Source organism: Colobus angolensis, unplaced genomic scaffold (genome assembly GCF_000951035.1).
Source record: "Colobus angolensis palliatus isolate OR3802 unplaced genomic scaffold, Cang.pa_1.0 Scaffold326, whole genome shotgun sequence".
NCBI lineage: Eukaryota > Metazoa > Chordata > Mammalia > Primates > Cercopithecidae > Colobus > Colobus angolensis.
The window spans coordinates 3,828,236-3,833,612 of NW_012116555.1; the positions used below are offsets into that span (position 1 = coordinate 3,828,236).

The 5,377-nt window shown below is 38.1% G+C and overlaps 1 pseudogene; it reads left to right on the forward strand.

Moving 5' to 3' along the window:
- Positions 1-2,134: 2,134 nt before the first annotated feature.
- Positions 2,135-2,718, forward strand: LOC105518677 (annotated as a pseudogene).
- Positions 2,719-5,377: the final 2,659 nt, after the last annotated feature.

Genomic DNA, 5,377 nt, shown 5'->3' on the forward strand with positions numbered 1-5,377 from the left:
TTGTCTTCTTCACTTGTCTCTCCCCTAAGGTAATAACCCTGATCTCCCTGATCGGGGGAAAGACTGTAAGTTACAAAGTTAGCATTTCCCTCTCTTTTTTTTGGGGGGGGGGGATCAAAAAATTAAGTTTCCATCCAATTATCTTTTTTTTTTATTCCTTTTACAGCCATCAGAAAACTTCAGAAGAAAGAGAGATAGAAAATAGGATACTATGGAAATAAAAATGGAGAAAGACAAGATGGCTAACTAAATCCAAACAGGAAGAGCTTCTCCGACTAAGAGAGTGCAGAGTAGCATGGCATATTCCAAAGAGATCTTATGAGAGAATGCACTGAAAGTGGATGGAGAAATGATGCAGATACTGGGGCTGAAGGGGGAGGAAGCTGGGAACCCTGCACAAGGGCTAAGTGCTGGGTCTCATTCCTGCCCTTGAAAGCTCCCAAGGAAGGGGTGAGTGAGGGAATTGCAGAGTGGCCAACTCTTACCCTGGATGGCTGGTATCCTAGCTGCAGGAGATTGCATGGCCCCTACGAGCATTTAAGTTGGCAGGGAAAACTACCAGGAGAGTCAGTAGAGACAGAGATCCAGTCTACATGGAACCTGGGGAATTTGGTGTACAAAGAGGTGCAGAGGAATACGGACATACCACAAGGCTCTCCATACTCCTCTAGGTGGCTCTGACCTTTGTTAACTGCTTGACCTGGCAAGCAGGGCTGTCTTTCTCATGGGACCAAGGTAACTGTGATTTACACACACACACACCCATCCACTGGTCCCTCCCAGGGTCCCTGCCTAGCCACTTCCATGAAATCAGGCACAGGGTAAAGCCTCCCCTGCTCTGCCAGAGCACTTTTGCCAATCACCAACGCCATAGTGCTATTACTGGTGGCCCCTGCCACCCCACCATAGCACTTTCACTTGTGTCCCCCACTGGTCTACTGGAGCGCTTTCACCAATGGTCCCCCAGCTGTCTTGCTGGAGTGCTTTTGCTGGCAATTCCTGATGCAGCACTTTAGCCAGTAGCCACCAACAGAGGACTTTTGCCAGTGACCTAGGAGCACCTCAACCCTCCAACCTCAATACAGCCAGTGCTCAACCTAGAGGGGCCAGAGGGCAAAGGCGTGGGGATGGTCCCAGACACCTAGGGCTAGAGGACACAGCTCAGGAGTGCTATACTAAGGCTTGTCCATCTGAAAACATCCATAACTCCAACTTATAGTTGAAGTCAATCAACCATATTCAACATAAATGATCCATGAATTGAAAGATGATATAACCATTTTAAGAAAGATTCAAACTGAACTTCTAGAATTGAAGAATTGACTATAGCAATTTTGGAATACAATGGAAGTATTAAAAACAGAATAGTCCAAGCTGAGGAAAAAAATCTCAGAGCTTGAAGATTGCTCCTTCAAATCAATGCAAGCAGACAAAAATATAGAAAAAGGAATTGTTAAAAATGAACAAAACCTCCAGGAAATATGGGATTATGTAAGGAGACCAAACCTATGACTCATTGACATTCCTGAAAGAGAAGGAAAGAAAGTTAGCAGCTTGGAAAACATATTTCAGTACATAATTTACAAAAATTTTCCCAATCATGCTAGAGAGGTTGACATGCAAATTCAAAAAATTTAGAAAACCCCTGCAAGATACTATACAGCATGACCATTTCCAAGACATAGTCATCAGATTGTCCAAGACCAATAGGAAAGGAAAAAATCTTAAAGGTAGAGAAAAGGGGCCAGTCATTTAAAAAGAAAACCCCATCAGGTTAACACTGGACCTTTCAGCGGAAACCTTACAAGCTAGAAGAGATTGGGCGCCTATTTTCAGTGTCCTTAAAGAAAAGAACTTCCAACCAAGAATTTCATATCCAGCCAAACTAAGCTTCATAAGCAAGGGAGAAATAAAATCCTTTTCAAACAAGCAAATAATAAAGAAATGTTTTACCACTAGGCCTGCCTTACATAAGATCCTTAAGGAAGTGCTAAATATGACAACAAAAGAAAGATTTCTGCCATCAAAAAAAAAACACACACACACTTACGGGTGTCAGGGGGCAGGGGCCAGTGTAGCCTCTGTGCCTCGTTGTCCCTAGCACCACCCATACATCACTCAGGCCACCGGCACCATGAAGATCTGGACTTTGAAGAACGTCTTTGACCATCCGTGGGAAACTGTTACAACAGCTGCAGTGCAGAAATACCCAAACCCTATGAACCAACTGTGGTTGGAGTTGATGTATTGGACAGACATATAGATCCCTCTGGAAAGTTACACAGCCACAGACTTCTCAGCACAGAGTGGGGATTACCTTCCATTGTGAAGTCTCTTATTGGTGCAACAAGAATGAAAACATACACACAAGAACATTCTGTAGTTGATCCTGTAGAGAAAACAATGAAACTTAAATCTACTAATATTTCATTTACAAATATGGTTTCAGTAGATGAGAGACTTATATACAAAGCACATCCTCAGGACCCAGAAAAAACTATTTTGACTCAAGAAGCCATAATCACCATGAAAAGAATTAGCCTCAGCAGTTACTTTGAAGCACTGATGGCAAGTATGATATCCTCAAATGCTAGTAAAGGTCGAGAAGCAATAGAATAGGCAATATATAAATTAAATGCTGAGACTGAGGAACTGACAGCCTCAGCAAAAGGAAGCATAAGGACTCCAACGGCAGCAGCAGCATTTGCAGAGAAGTGATCATGACAGTTGGTAGATAACGTTGGGTAGCCCAGGTCTCTCCAAGCTGACTGTATATTTATTTGTTATTTTAAAAATACAACTATATTTTAGGTAGTTTTTTTTTTTTTTTGATAAGCTGCTGTAAGTCTATGTGATTTTTGATCAAAATGGATTCAGGGCCTCTAAATAAAAAGGATCATCTGAAATTAATGTTGTTTGAAATTACTATCTGATTTTGAGGGTTCCAGTCTTTCTGTGAAAATTCAACAAGAACTCCTTGGAAATTGGTATTGATATTGAATCACCTTAAGGTAGAATTTTCAAGCTTTTCATATATTGGAATTCCACCTGACTTTGGACCAACCCCAGAACAGAGCAGAGCCACCTCCTATAGATGCCCATTGCCCTGCTGCTGTACACTTCAACAGCTTGTACAAGGGAACTCACTTAAAAGGAGAAATTGTGTAGTTTTATAATATATTTTGTGTAAAATAACTTGCCGTGCTATAAACCACCATTCAAAACCAGTGTTTTGATTTGGTACTTAAATATTTTTGGAGTGAAAATTATCACTAAAGTAACAAGACTCCAACAAAAGTATGGTTTCATTGCAGAGTACTGTATTGATTTGCCAAAGTTTTGTATCTTGGTAAAAGTATTAACTTCCTTGGATTTGTACTTTGTGATTTAGTATGCTGTACCATGGGCTGGTTATATTTACTGAAAAAAAAATAAAGTCATTACCTGGGTTTTGCAGTGCTCTAACTTAAATAGAAGAACAGCTGTTCACATCTTTTAGCATTTCACATTTGCCTAACTTAAAAATTTTCATGTGTCAAAATCATGGTTTTGTAATTGCTAAGGTATGATATGTCAGATTATTTGAATATAATCACTTTTTGAAGTAATTGTGACCAAAAAACATCTTTTTTACATGAAGGAGCTCCATATCATTTGAAATTATCAAATGATGTCTTGCTCTGAAGCATAAACCCCAGATACTTAATGTTTTTAATAATACAGTGCCACTGCAGGATTTGGGGGTGGTGAGGAAGAACAAGGATAATGGTGGGGGGAGGCTTGGCCTGAAACTAACCACTAAGTGAATTGTACTGCAGCTTTTAGTTACGGGGATTCCTTACTTGGGATGTCAGAGGGCAACTTCAAATTGAAAAACAATTCAGTAAATGTACTTAGTTTTATATTTTGTAGCAGGCAATTATCAACCACTAAATAATAGCTTTGACATTTGCAACTGTTGCATAGAGAGTATTTTTGCTACAAGATGATTAACTCTTGCCTTTATTTTACTGTGCTTAATGTGTGATAAACTTCTCGTCATGTTTCCTATCAAAGAAACCAGTTAATATATATACATAAACCACAGCAATAGTATAACAAACTATTTTTAAGCTATCATTTTTCTACTTAAAAATTGTTTAGCTTAAGAATTCTTAAGACATTTGTAAAAGCAGGTTAAATTTAATAAGGTTTCTGATTCTTTTTTGTAAGCAGAGATAGTTTTTACAAGTGAAATAACATTTCAGCTAAAAAAAATCACTAAATAATTGATATTTGGTGAAAATCTGCCTTGTATAATTTCTGCAAATTATACCTGTTCTGAAAATGGTGTAATGCTCTAAAGATAAGAGATTTTTAAACAAATCCTTATCTTTTGATCTTTTAAACTCTGATCTAATGATAAAATTCTATAAATTTTCATTTTCCAGTGTAGTTAGTTACCTTTTTTGAAATAGTTGGTAATTGATAGCTTTTACCTGTTAAACATAAATACACAGCAAGCAAATGTATTTAAGAGGACTAAACTGGAATAAGTGTTCATAAATGAAACCTTCGGACTATTTAATACTAAAGTTGAAAAGTAGATTCAGAAAAACTTTTGTTAATAAAAACTTTCTTTTAAGTGAAAAAGAAAAGCACACTTAACTACGTAGCCCACTGACACTAGCAAGCAACTATACAATCAAGTTTACCTAACGACCAGCCAACAACATAATGATAGGATGAAACCCTCACCTATCAATATTAACCTTGAATGTAAACAGGCTAAATGCCCCATTAAAAAGACATAGAGTAGCAAGTTGGATAAAGAACAAAGACCCAACTGTCTGCAGACTTCAAGAGATCCATCTCACACATAACACCCATAGGCTCAAAGCAAAGGGATGGAGAAAGATCTATCATGCAAATAGAAAACAAAAAAAGAGCAGGGATTGCTAGTCTTATGTCAGATCAAAAAGACCTTAAACCAAAATGATCAAAAAAGACAAAGAAGGGCATTACATAATGATAAATGGTCCTACAGGAAGACTCAACTATCCTAAATATACATGCACCCAACACTGGAGCACGCAGATTCAAAAGACAAGTTCTTAGAGACTTAAAAAGAGATTTAGCCACACGATAATAGTGGCAGACTTCAACAGCCCCACTGACAGCATTAGACACATCATCAAGGCAGAAAACTAACAAAGATATTCTGGACTTAAACTCAACACTTGACTAATTGGACCTAATAGACATCTACCGAATACTCCACCAAACAACAGCAGAATTACATTTTTCTTATCTGCATATGGCACATACTCAATATCAACCACATGCTTGGCTGTAAAGCAAGTCTCAATAATTGTTAAAAAACTGAAATCATACTAAC